The 17,669-nt window shown below is 34.1% G+C and overlaps 2 pseudogenes; both read left to right on the top strand.

Moving 5' to 3' along the window:
• Positions 1 to 7,508: 7,508 nt before the first annotated feature.
• On the top strand, positions 7,509 to 7,690 carry LOC128870617 (U2 spliceosomal RNA; annotated as a pseudogene).
• Positions 7,691 to 16,266: 8,576 nt separating this feature from the next.
• On the top strand, positions 16,267 to 16,448 carry LOC128870624 (U2 spliceosomal RNA; annotated as a pseudogene).
• The last annotated feature ends 1,221 nt before the right edge of the window (positions 16,449 to 17,669 follow it).

Here is a 17,669-nt window from a genome sequence, read left to right as displayed (position 1 = left end):
TTTATCGTCTAGCGAAGCGGGCGAGGGTACGCTAGTAGAAATATATATGCAATAGAAATACGTTGCTTACGTATTATTATGTATGTATTATTATATTAAGTATAATTTATAATTAATAATAAATTACCTTTTAGCTGGCTGACACGTCCTGATGCTTGAAATTCGAAAATCGCAGTGAAAGTTACAATTAAAATTGAAGTGAAAGTAACCTCGCCGAACAACGTTTAACACGGTAAACGTTTTAACTGTTCGGCGGGGAAATGCCAGGGTTAACGGCCTTCACGTTGCAGCGACTGGAAACGGTGGTTAGCAACAATCGGAACGGTAGGCGCCGTTACCATTAGGGTGGCTAAAAATGTATATTAAATATTAGGGTGTGGCCTAAACATGCCGGCCCCCTTGCAATAAGCAATCATTGTTTTAGGACGGAGGTGTCAGCCAACGTTCGGTATATTGTATCGGAGGCTGCTGGTGACGTCTGAAATGCTGTAAAGATGAAATTTTATGTACGTGGATAGTTATTGCACACAAAAAGAAGTAAAATTTGTTATATTCAAATTTATTGATTTATAAACTGTACTATACAAAATAAAAATGTTTAATTTAACGGGCAGACCCCGGTCAGTACCCAGCCAAATATTGAACTCTGTGCCATTTGATCCTGAGCTTGAGTTGCCAGCTGTGGCATTTGTGGCCGAAGGTCCACTATTGCCTTCACCACTGCCAGATTTACTAGGCTCATTTTACGCTTGACTTGTTGACGGTTTATCACCTGTGGTAGCACTGCCTGTTGGAGCTGCTTGATTAGCGTTATTGGGAGCTGATGTTGTGGGTGCTGCTGTTGCTGTTGTGTTTTCTTCTTTATTGTTTGCGTTCACTGAACGCTGTTTATGCTTCGTTAAGCGTTTCGATTCGTTATTTGTAGGTTTACCACCAATTAACATAGGCCCAATCACCAATGTTACTGAAATCGCTGGTCTTTTCATTGGCTCTCTTTCCCTTATTTACAACCGGAGCGGGTGCTGTGTCTGGTTGGTGCTTAGCAGTATTTGTCGGTGCCGATGCTGCTGCTGCTGCTGCTGGAGCTGGAGCTGGTGTAGAAATTGGCGCTGCTGCTGCTGTTGTTGTTATAACTTCGTCTTGAGCTGCGACTTTGGTGGTGCTGATTTCGCTGCTTTCAATGTTATTTTGATTGCTATCACCAATTCGATTAGTATGCGCCTGAGTACTATCTGGATTATTGTCGGCTACTTTCGGTTCCTGTGATTGCTGCTGTGCAATCGGCCGTTTAGGTTGTAAAACACGTTTTTCTAAAGGCGTCGAACCTGTTGTGGTTGTGTTGTTGCTGGATGATTGTTTAGATATCTTCCAGGCGTTGACCTTCGGTGGAGGTGCAGCCACGTATTTCTTCAGTTGAGGAGCTGGAGCTGCTGCAGCACCATTACCGCTAGCTGCTGGCGATTCGGCATCACTACTTTTTGCTTCATTTCCACTGTTTGTATTCTCTACGCTAGCACTGAGCGAAGTATCTTTCCGGTCCTTTGGCGACTTGGGTGCTCCGCCAGTAGGTCCACCTTTACGTGGGCTACCGCCGCGTTGACGTGCACGCGACGTATACCTTTTATCGCCTTCCTTTTCAACAGTACCCGTTACGTTATGTTTGTTTTTTTCCACCCTCACCACCATCACCACCATTGCCACCACCAGCTCGAGCACCATTTCCTCCGCCGGGGAGCTTTTCATTTCCATTGTTATTATTTCCACCTTGTCGTTCACGTCCGGTTGGTTTTTCCTTACGTGGTTTTTTACGATCACGTCGATGATGTGAAACCACCGGCACAAAATCGTTATAATCGTCTATTTCCGAAGAGTTTTCTGCACTTGTGGTTCAACAGAACTTATGTCAACTGCACTCCTTTCATCATTTTCACTTATTTCTCTTTCTTTGTGTAATTACAGTATTTTATATATATGCAAATTTTTGTCCGCGCTTAGAGTGCTGCTAAATTTGCGCCGGTTTGTAGTTATGAAAATACTCAAAAATTACAAGAAAATACATACGTTATGTAAAATAAAGGTAAGATAAAATATAAACGAACAATATTAAATAAGCTTTTGTATTAAAAAAAAAGATCATGAAAATAAACAATTATTTATCCGCCGCTGTGGAGGTGACTTTTGGTGTTACATTACTGCTGACTATTGATTTGTTTGGTTTTGCTGTCACCCCATAATTTTGCTGCTGATGTTCTTTTTTAACTGCTGTCACTGCAGTTGCCCCCGCAGCGTTAGCTGTTGCACTGGGCATATTATTGGAATCTTTATCTTTATCTGGCTCGAAGGACCATGTCATCATCGGAGTGCGACGCAATGGGCGGTTCAGAAATGTGGGGCCTCCACGGTCGCTCCGATGACATATTTTAGAAAAATAAAAAGCACAAAGGCGTGTCAGTATATAGTCATTAGTATTTTATTTACAGTATATACATAGATATATGCATAGAATAGATATATATGTTCATAGAAATATATATCCTATAGAAATACGTTGCTTACGTATTATTATGTATGTATTATTATATTAAGTATAATTTATAATTAATAATAAATTACCTTTTAGCTGGCTGACACGTCCTGATGCTTGGAATTCGAAAATCGCAGTGAAAGTTACAATTAAAATTGAAGTGAAAGTAACCTCGCCGAACAACGTTTAACACGGTAAACGTTTTAACTGTTCGGCGGGGAAATGCCAGGGTTAACGGCCTTCACGTTGCAGCGACTGGAAACGGTGGTTAGCAACAGTCGGAACGGTAGGCGCAGTTACCATTAGGGTGGCTAAAAATGTACATTAAATATTAGGGTGTGGCCTAAAGAAACATCCATCCGGCAACTTAAATTTAGTTACACTTTACAATATAAGCAATCACAATGTAGAAAATTGAAAGTTAGTTCATGCCGCACTTGAAAATGTGAAATAAAACAATATTGGTTCAGCAAGTGAGGGGTTTTCCGTCATTTTGTTTATAAAAATAAAACTATGCAATTTGGTTTATATATTATATTTATTTATTTGGTTTATATATTATATTTTATTATTTATATTAAATTTATTTATTTAAGCTAAACGTGCGGAAGGTAAAGCAAATACAAAAAATACGTGGCGACGGATACGACATGATAAGCATATCGTTTTTCTTAAAAGCTTTTCTAGTGTGAGCGTAGAATGCAATGCGTAAAGGCCTTTGTTTTTGTTTCGATAGTAAAATTATTAGCGGCCATGATAACGGTTAATGGGAGAGATGTTTTTGAGAGATGATGAACCACAAATGGAGAGATCCACAAATGGAGGGACCTACAGTTTCAAGCCGACTTCGAACGGCAGATAGTTTTATTTTTATTATTTATTCATTTTGGTGTTTCGCCGAGATTCGACCACGCACCAACCCATTCTGTTACAGCGGCCGCCGGTTACTGACTACATACTACAAAAATATCGTTTTCCAAATCTAAATTACAATTTAATTGAGCAGATATAGCAAAATATAGTTTCGATAATGTAAAACCTAATATGAGAGAATTCGACATCTTATTGAGGCCATGCAGAGTGCGAGCTGTAGGAACATTACAGGTATAATTGGTTCTGAACCTATTCAAATATAATGGATATGTATTGCCTAAAGACCTAGTCTATCTATATATATAAAAATGAAATGATGTTCGTTTGTACGCATTTTTTTGGGCCGATACGAGCCCAATTTTATTCGTTCTTTTTTCATATTATAGGGATCCACTAGGGGAAGGTTTTTAGCAAAAAAAAATTTCTTTTAAATATTTTCTTCATATAAAAAAAAGAAAAAATCAAAATATTGTACAAAACAAAACTTGCCTGATTCTTAGATTAAAGTAAGTTTCGAATCGACTTTCATTTTATGTGTACAACGTTTTTTGAATTTTTCGTTATTGTATACAGAAATTTCAAATGATTCGAATGAAAATTTTTTTTTTTTTTTTTATTTCTTCCATAAAATATTACACCTGTCGTTAGACAATAAGTAATTTGATTTACAAAAGGATGGAATGAGAGTAATATTGAAGGGCCAATGCCCCAAGCTCATTTAGAAGAAATATATACATATTATTTAAAAACAAGTGGTTAACAAACAATGACATATACGATTAGTTGACAATTGATTACAAGGATTTTGCAAGATCTGTTGGTGTTTGACGGTTAAGCCGACTTTGGGTAGATTTTTCTTTATTTGGTAGTCTTCTCATCATAGGATTTGTATGCGTTAATAGTCTATTTATGTGTCTTCTGCTAGCGCTTTGTATTGTTTCATCAATAGTATCGATGTCAAGGTCGCGATGAATATCTGCGTTAGGTATGTACCAAGGTGCATTAGTTAAGGTCCTAAGTATTTATGAAAATAATGTTTCAATTCAATTGAGCAATGCTTTCTTTGACCAATTCTATATGGAAATGAATGCGTTTGCAAACGATGTTTTCGGCTATGAACAAATGTTGGAATCGAATGAAAAAGGAAAGAAACGCGAAATGATAAAAAACATTATTGGAAAATTTAAAATGAATGGTGCTTCAAGGTAATAAGAACATACACAAGATAAAGTTAGAATTCGAATTTTTAGATTTATTTTGTTTATTTCTAATTTTTTCAGAAGTACACCACACAACAACTCATTCCAACTCTGATTTTGAAATCCTGTTGGAATTGGTGATCGATAATTTTGTCACTATAATGGTCAATGGAAATTTGCGTGTATCAGACCCTGCATATTATTTACCATATCAACTTTTTATGGGACATATGGACCAAATGAACACAAAAAAATAATTTAGTTTTGTTTTGATCTTTTGCAACATTTTGGTTTTCAGTTAATACAATAAAAACAATACTGTTTTTTCGTGAACACAAAATTCTAAATTTATTACGTTGTTTGTTTAGAATTTTTTTAGAAAAAAAGTAAATTTTTTGGTTTTGAGGAAATTTGTTTATTGTTGCTATTTGTGAAAGCGTAGATATTTGTAAGTATTTGACTATAATCCTAAAAGTTAATGGAATACCTCTATGACACATAGAAAACATTTTTTCAAAGGGGTGTTTTTCGAAAATTATAAAAAAAATTGTTTTCAAAAATTTTGAAGAAATAAAGTAAAATAAAAAAATTTCGAAAGCATGAAATTTTTTCAAAACCAAATTTTCCTCAAAAAGATAAAAGAAATTTCTTCGAAGAGGTGTTTTTCTAAAATTACAAAAAAAAAAATTTCAAAAATTTTAAACAAATAAAATAAAATAAAACTTTTTCAAGGGTATGAAATTTTTTCAAAACAAAATTTTCTGAAAACCAAACAAAATTTAATAAAAAAATGGTGTTTTCAAAGCATTTCATATTCCACTATTAATAGAGAATACATTTTTTCGAGGGGGTGTTTTTCAAAGCGGAAAAAAATCTTTTTTAACAAATCAATTTAAACTTTTACAAAAGTATGAAATTTTTTCAAAAACGTTAAATTAAAAAAAAAATAGTTTTTTCAAAATATTTAATTTTCAGCAATTAACTGAGAAGAAATTTGTTAGAGCGAAGTGTTTTTCAAAACTTCAAAAAACACTTTTTAACCAAAAAAAATAAACCTTTTTTCAAAAACAACAGGAATGATAACATTGCCTAACAATTTCTGCACTTTTGCACAGTCTAAAGAGGCATTGATACAGAGTGTATTTCCAAACATAGTTCAACATTACAAAAACCATGATTGACTCAGCGAAAGAGCAATTTTAGCTGGGAAAAATAAGGACGTCAATGATATAAATTCAGCTATTTTAGATCAAATACCTGGTGACATAGTTGCGTATAAGTAAGTCAATGGACACTATTACTGATCAAGATGAGGTCGTAAATTATCCAACTGAATTCTTAAACTCACTCGATTTGCCAGGCTTACCACCTCATAATTTACGATTAAAAATTGGAGCACCGATTATTATGCTGCGCAATAGTAATGTGCCCCGACTTTGCAACGGTACCAGACTCGCTGTGAAGAATCTAATGGGTGACGTTATCGAAGCAACAATTTTGAAAGGGAAGTACAAAGGAGAAGACATTTTGATACCCTGAATTTCACTAATTCCGGCGGATTTACCATTCGATTTCAAACGTTTGCAGTTTCCTATTCGCCTTGCCTTCGCTATGAGAATTAATAAGGCGCAAGGACAGTCTCTACAAATGTGCGGTATTAATTTAGAATACCCAATTTTTTCTCATGGACAATTGTATGTAGCTTGCTCACGAGTTGGCAAACCATCGTCATTATTCACGCGAAAGATGAAAAAACCAAAAACGTTGTCTACCAAAAAGTGTTACAATAAAGTTCGAATGAAATTGTATCAAAGAATTTGCTTTGTTTCGTATTAATTGTATTCTCTTTCAGCAAATCATTGAATTTATCGTCTAGCGAAGCGGGCGAGGGTACGCTAGTTTCTGTATAAAATTTAATTTAATTAATCTTATGTAGCATACTCATAGGCTGCGATATAAAGGTAACTTGTATAAAATCACAATTTTCCTATTTTAAAGCTACTACATATCAAAATCTAGAGGCAACAAGTTTTTGTGTAGCATATTTTTAGGATAGCAGTAAAAAGAATGATTTTTGAAGTGAAAACTTCTTTAGAATCGTTGGGAGTGATTTGAGGAAATTTTTTTTTTTTTTTTTTTTTTTTTTTGAAACTTGCATTATTGAAAACAGTTTTTTTTTATTAAAATTGATTATAGAAGAAAATTGAATTTTTTCCAAGGTATTCATACACTAAGCTAAGTAAAACGTTTCGTAATTCAATTTTGTGTTGACATCCAAATGTACACGGCGGAAGAAAAAAATAACAAATCAGCTGTGTTATTGCTACCACCTTCAATAGATTCGCCTTAATTTTTTATATAAAAATTATACATATCATCACTTGTGACAACTGTACCCAGTCGGTCGACAGTGTGAATCATCTTTACATTCTGCAAGAATACCCCAACCTGCGCAGCGCACAGTAAAATCGACAGAAAGCTGAGCGCAGAGCACAATCGTACAAACACACTAACGTACATACATACATACATATATACGCTCGAATACATTTTCTTACTGTGCTCAGCCAAGGCTGGCGATATGAACGCACAAATGCACATACACAGGCACGAACATGAAATCAAACAGCTCGCCGTGTTTAAGTGAATCGGTATAAATATTTTGTACATTAATTTTTGTGAGCGTGTAATTCTCAAAAGGTGTATTAGAAAATGTAATGACAAGGTAGTTTGTTGGCTATAGTTAAGACAGTATCAGCTTAACATAGATAGATATATCCTCCATTGGAGGGCAAGAAATATTAAGCTGATTTTAATATATCTATTGAACCGTCACTCTCGAAAATAGTGCGGAATTTTTTTTTTTTTTTTTTTTTTATATATCACCCCGAGGGAAATGTCCTCACGTGCAAAACGGTCTTGAAGCCCACTTTATCTGTTCTTATCAGCTTAACATCTGATAGATCCTCCATCGGAGGACAACAAATGTTAAACTGATTTTTTGTAAATGGGCGGAGTGTTTTAGGGGCTTATTCCACCTGTGCCACGGGTTGGCCCGGTATTGCAGTACCGGCGGGATTTCGGCCCAAATTATTGAATAAATACAAAAAGAAATATACTAATACATTTAGCTTTGATGGGAAGAGACATACATTTTTATATGAATACAAGTAGACGAAAATGGAAGAAATTTGTAAGACTGTTTCTTCGGTCCGTTTGGGTATTTTTTTGTTTGACAACATCGAAACCAAAGCATTTGTATCATATTTTATCTATCATAAGCCACTCATATCATTTGTTGAAATTGAAAACATTGAGGATGAATGAAATAAAATGAAGAAAATAAAATATGAACTTTAGAGCAATATAATATTATAATGAACCTATAATTATCCCGCTCCTAATGCTGCTTTCGTCTTATTCTCTCTCAGTTTGTCTTACGGAAGGTTTCACTTCTATCCCGTCTAACCGTTAGACTGGTATTTTTTTTTTTTTTTTATTGAGCAGCATAAAAGCACTACCTGTATTTTGATATCTTAGTCTTATATATTTCAAGTAAAACTAGAGGTAAACCATTTCTATTTAGCATACTTTTAGGATACCAGTCATAGAATTTTTCTAAAATGCGAAAAATACTTCTTTTATTGAAGATGAAAGCTACAATTTGTCTATTAAATTCTATTTTAAATTAATTACATTTAGCATACTCATAGGTTGCGAAATAACGGTAACTTTTATAAGAGCACCATTTTGTCATTTTAAAACTACTACATATCAAGTAAGCCTGAAGGCAAAAAAGTTTTGTGTAACATACTTTTCGGATACCAGTCCCAAATTTTTATAAAACGCAAAATTTTTTTTTTACTGATGTGAGAGTCATCTATATATATGAAATGATGTTCGTTTGTACGCATTTTTTTAGGCCGATACGAGGCCAATTTTATTCGTTCTGTTTTCATATTATAGGGATCCACTAGGGGAAGGTTTTTAGCAAAAAAAATTTCTTTTAAATATTTTCTTCATATAAAAAAAAGAAAAAATCAAAATATTGTACAAAACAAAACTTGCTCGATTCTTAGATTAAAGTAAGTTTCGAATCGACTTTCATTTTATGTGTACAACGTTTTTTGAATTTTTCGTTATTGTATACAGAAATTTCAAATGATTCGAATGAAAATTTTTTTTTTATTTCTTCCATAAAATATTACACCTGTCGTTAGACAATAAGTAATTTGATTTACAAAAAGATGGAATGAGAGTAATATTGAAGGGCCAATGCCCCAAGCTCATTTAGAAGAAATATATACATATTATTTAAAAACAAGTGGTTAACAAACAATGACATATACGATTAGTTGACAATTGATTACAAGGATTTTGCAAGATCTGTTGGTGTTTGACGGTTAAGCCGACTTTGGGTAGATTTTTCTTTATTTGGTAGTCTTCTCATCATAGGATTTGTATGCGTTAATAGTCTATTTATGTGTCTTCTGCTAGCGCTTTGTATTGTTTCATCAATAATATCGATGTCAAGGTCGCGATGAATATCTGCGTTAGGTATGTATGTACCAAGGTGCATTAGTTAAGGTCCTAAGTATTTATGAAAATAATGTTTCAATTCAATTGAGCAATGCTTTCTTTGACCAATTCTATATGGAAATGAATTCGTTTGCAAACGATGTTTTCGGCTATGAACAAATGTTGGAATCGAATGAAAAAGGAAAGAAACGCGAAATGATAAAAAAAATTCTTGGAAAATTTAAAATGAATGGTGCTTCAAGGTAATAAGAACATACACAAGATAAAGTTAGAATTCGAATTTTTAGATTTATTTTGTTTATTTCTAATTTTTTCAGAAGTACACCACACAACAACTCATTCCAACTCTGATTTTGAAATCCTGTTGGAATTGGTGATTGATAATTTTGTCGCTATAATGGTCAATGGAAATTTGCGTGTATCAGACCCTGCATATTATTTACCATATCAACTTTTTATGGAACATATGGACCAAATGAACACAAAAAAATAATTTAGTTTTGTTTTGATTTTTTGCAACATTTTGGTTTTCAGTTAATACAATAAAAACAATACTGTTTTTTCGTGAACACAAAATTCTAAATTTATTACGTTGTTTGTTTAGAATTTTTTTAGAAAAAAAGTAAATTTTTTGGTTTTGAGGAAATTTGTTTATTGTTGCTATTTGTGAAAGCGTAGATATTTGTAAGTATTTGACTATAATCCTAAAAGTTAATGGAATACCTCTATGACACATAGAAAACATTTTTTCAAAGGGGTGTTTTTCGAAAATTATAAAAAAAATTGTTTTCAAAAATTTTGAAGAAATAAAGTAAAATAAAAAAATTTCGAAAGCATGAAATTTTTTCAAAACCAAATTTTCCTCAAAAAGATAAAAGAAATTTCTTCGAAGAGGTGTTTTTCTAAAATTACAAAAAAAAAAATTTCAAAAATTTTAAACAAATAAAATAAAATAAAACTTTTTCAAGGGTATGAAATTTTTTCAAAACAAAATTTTCTGAAAACCAAACAAAATTAAAAAAAAAATGGTGTTTTCAAAGTATTTCATATTCCACTATTAATAGAGAATACATTTTGTCGAGGGGGTGTTTTTCAAAGCGGAAAAAAATCTTTTTTAACAAATCAATTTAAACTTTTACAAAAGTATGAAATTTTTTCAAGAACAAAATTTTCTCAAAAACATTAAATTAAAAAAAAAATAGTTTTTTCAAAATATTTAATTTTCAGCAATTAACTGAGAAGAAATTTGTTAGAGCGAAGTGTTTTTCAAAACTTCAAAAAACACTTTTTAACCAAAAAAAATAAACCTTTTTTCAAAAACAACAGGAATGATAACATTGCCTAACAATTTCTGCACTTTTGCACAGTCTAAAGAGGCATTGATACAGAGTGTATTTCCAAACATAGTTCAACATTACAAAAAGCATGATTGACTCAGCGAAAGAGCAATTTTAGCTGGGAAAAATAAGGACGTCAATGATATAAATTCAGCTATTTTAGATCAAATACCTGGTGACATAGTTGCGTATAAGTAAGTCAATGGACACTATTACTGATCAAGATGAGGTCGTAAATTATCCAACTGAATTCTTAAACTCACTCGATTTGCCAGGCTTACCACCTCATAATTTACGATTAAAAATTGGAGCACCGATTATTATGCTGCGCAATAGTAATGTGCCCCGACTTTGCAACGATACCAGACTCGCTGTGAAGAATCTAATGGGTGACGTTATCGAAGCAACAATTTTGAAAGGGAAGTACAAAGGAGAAGACATTTTGATACCCTGAATTTCACTAATTCCGGCGGATTTACCATTCGATTTCAAACGTTTGCAGTTTCCTATTCGCCTTGCCTTCGCTATGAGAATTAATAAGGCGCAAGGACAGTCTCTACAAATGTGCGGTATTAATTTAGAATACCCAATTTTTTCTCATGGACAATTGTATGTAGCTTGCTCACGAGTTGGCAAACCATCGTCATTATTCACGCGAAAGATGAAAAAACCAAAAACGTTGTCTACCAAAAAGTGTTACAATAAAGTTCGAATGAAATTGTATCAAAGAATTTGCTTTGTTTCGTATTAATTGTATTCTCTTTCAGCAAATCATTGAATTTATCGTCTAGCGAAGCGGGCGAGGGTACGCTAGTAGAAATATATATGCAATAGAAATACGTTGCTTACGTATTATTATGTATGTATTATTATATTAAGTATAATTTATAATTAATAATAAATTACCTTTTAGCTGGCTGACACGTCCTGATGCTTGAAATTCGAAAATCGCAGTGAAAGTTACAATTAAAATTGAAGTGAAAGTAACCTCGCCGAACAACGTTTAACACGGTAAACGTTTTAACTGTTCGGCGGGGAAATGCCAGGGTTAACGGCCTTCACGTTGCAGCGACTGGAAACGGTGGTTAGCAACAATCGGAACGGTAGGCGCAGTTACCATTAGGGTGGCTAAAAATGTATATTAAATATTAGGGTGTGGCCTAAACATGCCGGCCCCCTTGCAATAAGCAATCATTGTTTTAGGACGGAGGTGTCAGCCAACGTTCGGTATATTGTATCGGAGGCTGCTGGTGACGTCTGAAATGCTGTAAAGATGAAATTTTATGTACGTGGATAGTTATTGCACACAAAAAGAAGTAAAATTTGTTATATTCAAATTTATTGATTTATAAACTGTACTATACAAAATAAAAATGTTTAATTTAACGGGCAGACCCCGGTCAGTACCCAGCCAAATATTGAACTCTGTGCCATTTGATCCTGAGCTTGAGTTGCCAGCTGTGGCATTTGTGGCCGAAGGTCCACTATTGCCTTCACCACTGCCAGATTTACTAGGCTCATTTTACGCTTGACTTGTTGACGGTTTATCACCTGTGGTAGCACTGCCTGTTGGAGCTGCTTGATTAGCGTTATTGGGAGCTGATGTTGTGGGTGCTGCTGTTGCTGTTGTGTTTTCTTCTTTATTGTTTGCGTTCACTGAACGCTGTTTATGCTTCGTTAAGCGTTTCGATTCGTTATTTGTAGGTTTACCACCAATTAACATAGGCCCAATCACCAATGTTACTGAAATCGCTGGTCTTTTCATTGGCTCTCTTTCCCTTATTTACAACCGGAGCGGGTGCTGTGTCTGGTTAGTGCTTAGCAGTATTTGTCGGTGCCGATGCTGCTGCTGCTGCTGCTGCTGCTGGAGCTGGAGCTGGTGTAGAAATTGGCGCTGCTGCTGCTGTTGTTGTTATAACTTCGTCTTGAGCTGCGACTTTGGTGGTGCTGATTTCGCTGCTTTCAATGTTATTTTGATTGCTATCACCAATTCGATTAGTATGCGCCTGAGTACTATCTGGATTATTGTCGGCTACTTTCGGTTCCTGTGATTGTTGCTGTGCAATCGGCTTTTTAGGTTGTAAAACACGTTTTTCTAAAGGCGTCGAACCTGTTGTGGTTGTGTTGTTGCTGGATGATTGTTTAGATATCTTCCAGGCGTTGACCTTCGGTGGAGGTGCAGCCACGTATTTCTTCAGTTGAGGAGCTGGAGCTGCTGCAGCACCATTACCGCTAGCTGCTGGCGATTCGGCATCACTACTTTTTGCTTCATTTCCACTGTTTGTATTCTCTACGCTAGCACTGAGCGAAGTATCTTTCCGGTCCTTTGGCGACTTGGGTGCTCCGCCAGTAGGTCCACCTTTACGTGGGCTACCGCCGCGTTGACGTGCACGCGACGTATACCTTTTATCGCCTTCCTTTTCAACAGTACCCGTTACGTTATGTTTGTTTTTTTCCACCCTCACCACCATCACCACCATTGCCACCACCAGCTCGAGCACCATTTCCTCCGCCGGGGAGCTTTTCATTTCCATTGTTATTATTTCCACCTTGTCGTTCACGTCCGGTTGGTTTTTCCTTACGTGGTTTTTTACGATCACGTCGATGATGTGAAACCACCGGCACAAAATCGTTATAATCGTCTATTTCCGAAGAGTTTTCTGCACTTGTGGTTCAACAGAACTTATGTCAACTGCACTCCTTTCATCATTTTCACTTATTTCTCTTTCTTTGTGTAATTACAGTATTTTATATATATGCAAATTTTTGTCCGCGCTTAGAGTGCTGCTAAATTTGCGCCGGTTTGTAGTTATGAAAATACTCAAAAATTACAAGAAAATACATACGTTATGTAAAATAAAGGTAAGATAAAATATAAACGAACAATATTAAATAAGCTTTTGTATTAAAAAAAAAGATTATGAAAATAAACAATTATTTATCCGCCGCTGTGGAGGTGACTTTTGGTGTTACATTACTGCTGACTATTGATTTGTTTGGTTTTGCTGTCACCCCATAATTTTGCTGCTGATGTTCTTTTTTAACTGCTGTCACTGCAGTTGCCCCCGCAGCGTTAGCTGTTGCACTGGGCATATTATTGGAATCTTTATCTTTATCTGGCTCGAAGGACCATGTCATCATCGGAGTGCGACGCAATGGGCGGTTCAGAAATGTGGGGCCTCCACGGTCGCTCCGATGACATATTTTAGAAAAATAAAAAGCACAAAGGCGTGTCAGTATATAGTCATTAGTATTTTATTTACAGTATATACATAGATATATGCATAGAATAGATATATATGTTCATAGAAATATATATCCTATAGAAATACGTTGCTTACGTATTATTATGTATGTATTATTATATTAAGTATAATTTATAATTAATAATAAATTACCTTTTAGCTGGCTGACACGTCCTGATGCTTGGAATTCGAAAATCGCAGTGAAAGTTACAATTAAAATTGAAGTGAAAGTAACCTCGCCGAACAACGTTTAACACGGTAAACGTTTTAACTGTTCGGCGGGGAAATGCCAGGGTTAACGGCCTTCACGTTGCAGCGACTGGAAACGGTGGTTAGCAACAGTCAGAACGGTAGGCGCAGTTACCATTAGGGTGGCTAAAAATGTACATTAAATATTAGGGTGTGGCCTAAAGAAACATCCATCCGGCAACTTAAATTTAGTTACACTTTACAATATAAGCAATCACAATGTAGAAAATTGAAAGTTAGTTCATGCCGCACTTGAAAATGTGAAATAAAACAATATTGGTTCAGCAAGTGAGGGGTTTTCCGTCATTTTGTTTATAAAAATAAAACTATGCAATTTGGTTTATATATTATATTTATTTATTTGGTTTATATATTATATTTTATTATTTATATTAAATTTATTTATTTAAGCTAAACGTGCGGAAGGTAAAGCAAATACAAAAAATACGTGGCGACGGATACGACATGATAAGCATATCGTTTTTCTTAAAAGCTTTTCTAGTGTGAGCGTAGAATGCAATGCGTAAAGGCCTTTGTTTTTGTTTCGATAGTGAAATTATTAGCGGCCATGATAACGGTTAATGGGAGAGATGTTTTTGAGAGATGATGAACCACAAATGGAGAGATCCACAAATGGAGGGACCTACAGTTTCAAGCCGACTTCGAACGGCAGATAGTTTTATTTTTATTATTTATTCATTTTGGTGTTTCGCCGAGATTCGACCACGCACCAACCCATTCTGTTACAGCGGCCGCCGGTTACTGACTACATACTACAAAAATATCGTTTTCCAAATCTAAATTACAATTTAATTGAGCAGATATAGCAAAATATAGTTTCGATAATGTAAAACCTAATATGAGAGAATTCGACATCTTATTGAGGCCATGCAGAGTGCGAGCTGTAGGAACATTACAGGTATAATTGGTTCTGAACCTATTCAAATATAATGGATATGTATTGCCTAAAGACCTAGTCTATCTATATATATAAAAATGAAATGATGTTCCTTTGTACGCATTTTTTTGGGCCGATACGAGCCCAATTTTATTCGTTCTTTTTTCATATTATAGGGATCCACTAGGGGAAGGTTTTTAGCAAAAAAAAATTTCTTTTAAATATTTTCTTCATATAAAAAAAAGAAAAAATCAAAATATTGTACAAAACAAAACTTGCCTGATTCTTAGATTAAAGTAATATAAGTTTCGAATTGACATTCATTTTATGTGTACAACTTTTTTTGAATTTTTCGTTATTGTATACAGAAATTTCAAATGATTCGAATGAAATTTTTTTTTTTTTTTATTTCTTCCATAAAATATTACACCTGTCGTTAGACAATAAGTAATTTGATTTACAAAAAGACGGAATGAGAGTGATATTGAAGGGCCATATCAAAATCTAGAGGCAACAAGTTTTTGTGTAGCATATTTTTAGGATAGCAGTAAAAATAATGATTTTTGAAGTGAAAACTTCTTTAGAATCGTTGGGAGTGATTTGAGGAAATTTTTTTTTTTTTTTTTTTTTTTTTTTGAAACTTGCATTATTGAAAACAGTTTTTTTTTATTAAAATTGATTATAGAAGAAAATTGAATTTTTTCCAAGGTATTCATACACTAAGCTAAGTAAAACGTTTCGTAATTCAATTTTGTGTTGACATCCAAATGTACACGGCGGAAGAAAAAAATAACAAATCAGCTGTGTTATTGCTACCACCTTCAATAGATTCGCCTTAATTTTTTATATAAAAATTATACATATCATCACTTGTGACAACTGTACCCAGTCGGTCGACAGTGTGAATCATCTTTACATTCTGCAAGAATACCCCAACCTGCGCAGCGCACAGTAAAATCGACAGAAAGCTGAGCGCAGAGCACAATCGTACAAACACACTAACGTACATACATACATACATATATACGCTCGAATACATTTTCTTACTGTGCTCAGCCAAGGCTGGCGATATGAACGCACAAATGCACATACACAGGCACGAACATGAAATCAAACAGCTCGCCGTGTTTAAGTGAATCGGTATAAATATTTTGTACATTAATTTTTGTGAGCGTGTAATTCTCAAAAGGTGTATTAGAAAATGTAATGACAAGGTAGTTTGTTGGCTATAGTTAAGACAGTATCAGCTTAACATAGATAGATATATCCTCCATTGGAGGGCAAGAAATATTAAGCTGATTTTAATATATCTATTGAACCGTCACTCTCGAAAATAGTGCGGAATTTTTTTTTTTTTTTTTTTTTTTATATATCACCCCGAGGGAAATGTCCTCACGTGCAAAACGGTCTTGAAGCCCACTTTATCTGTTCTTATCAGCTTAACATCTGATAGATCCTCCATCGGAGGACAACAAATGTTAAACTGATTTTTTGTAAATGGGCGGAGTGTTTTAGGGGCTTATTCCACCTGTGCCACGGGTTGGCCCGGTATTGCAGTACCGGCGGGATTTCGGCCCAAATTATTGAATAAATACAAAAAGAAATATACTAATACATTTAGCTTTGATGGGAAGAGACATACATTTTTATATGAATACAAGTAGACGAAAATGGAAGAAATTTGTAAGACTGTTTCTTCGGTCCGTTTGGGTATTTTTTTTTGACAACATCGAAACCAAAGCATTTGTATCATATTTTATCTATCATAAGCCATTCGTATCATTTGTTGAAATTGGAAACATTGAGGATGAATGAAATAAAATGAAGAAAATAAAATATGAACTTTAGAGCAATATAATATTATAATGAACCTATAATTATCCCGCTCCTAATGCTGCTTTCGTCTTATTCTCTCTCAGTTTGTCTTACGGAAGGTTTCACTTCTATCCCGTCTAACCGTTAGACTGGTATTTTTTTTTTTTTTTTATTGAGCAGCATAAAAGCACTACCTGTATTTTGATATCTTAGTCTTATATATTTCAAGTAAAACTAGAGGTAAACCATTTCTATTTAGCATACTTTTAGGATACCAGTCATAGAATTTTTCTAAAATGCGAAAAATACTTCTTTTATTGAAGATGAAAGCTACAATTTGTCTATTAAATTCTATTTTAAATTAATTACATTTAGCATACTCATAGGTTGCGAAATAACGGTAACTTTTATAAGAGCACCATTTTGTCATTTTAAAACTACTACATATCAAGTAAGCCTGAAGGCAAAAAAGTTTTGTGTAACATACTTTTCGGATACCAGTCCCAAATTTTTATAAAACGCAAAATTTTTTTTTTACTGATGATGAGAGTCATCTATATATATGAAATGATGTTCGTTTGTACGCATTTTTTTAGGCCGATACGAGGCCAATTTTATTCGTTCTGTTTTCATATTATAGGGATCCACTAGGGGAAGGTTTTTAGCAAAAAAAATTTCTTTTAAATATTTTCTTCATATAAAAAAAAGAAAAAATCAAAATATTGTACAAAACAAAACTTGCTCGATTCTTAGATTAAAGTAAGTTTCGAATCGACTTTCATTTTATGTGTACAACGTTTTTTGAATTTTTCGTTATTGTATACAGAAATTTCAAATGATTCGAATGAAAATTTTTTTTTTATTTCTTCCATAAAATATTACACCTGTCGTTAGACAATAAGTAATTTGATTTACAAAAAGATGGAATGAGAGTAATATTGAAGGGCCAATGCCCCAAGCTCATTTAGAAGAAATATATACATATTATTT

The sequence above is a fragment of the Anastrepha ludens genome, chromosome Y, assembly GCF_028408465.1.
Source record: "Anastrepha ludens isolate Willacy chromosome Y, idAnaLude1.1, whole genome shotgun sequence".
Lineage (NCBI taxonomy): Eukaryota > Metazoa > Arthropoda > Insecta > Diptera > Tephritidae > Anastrepha > Anastrepha ludens.
Note: the sequence above shows the minus strand (reverse complement) of the source record. Positions and strands in the feature narration are given on the sequence as shown.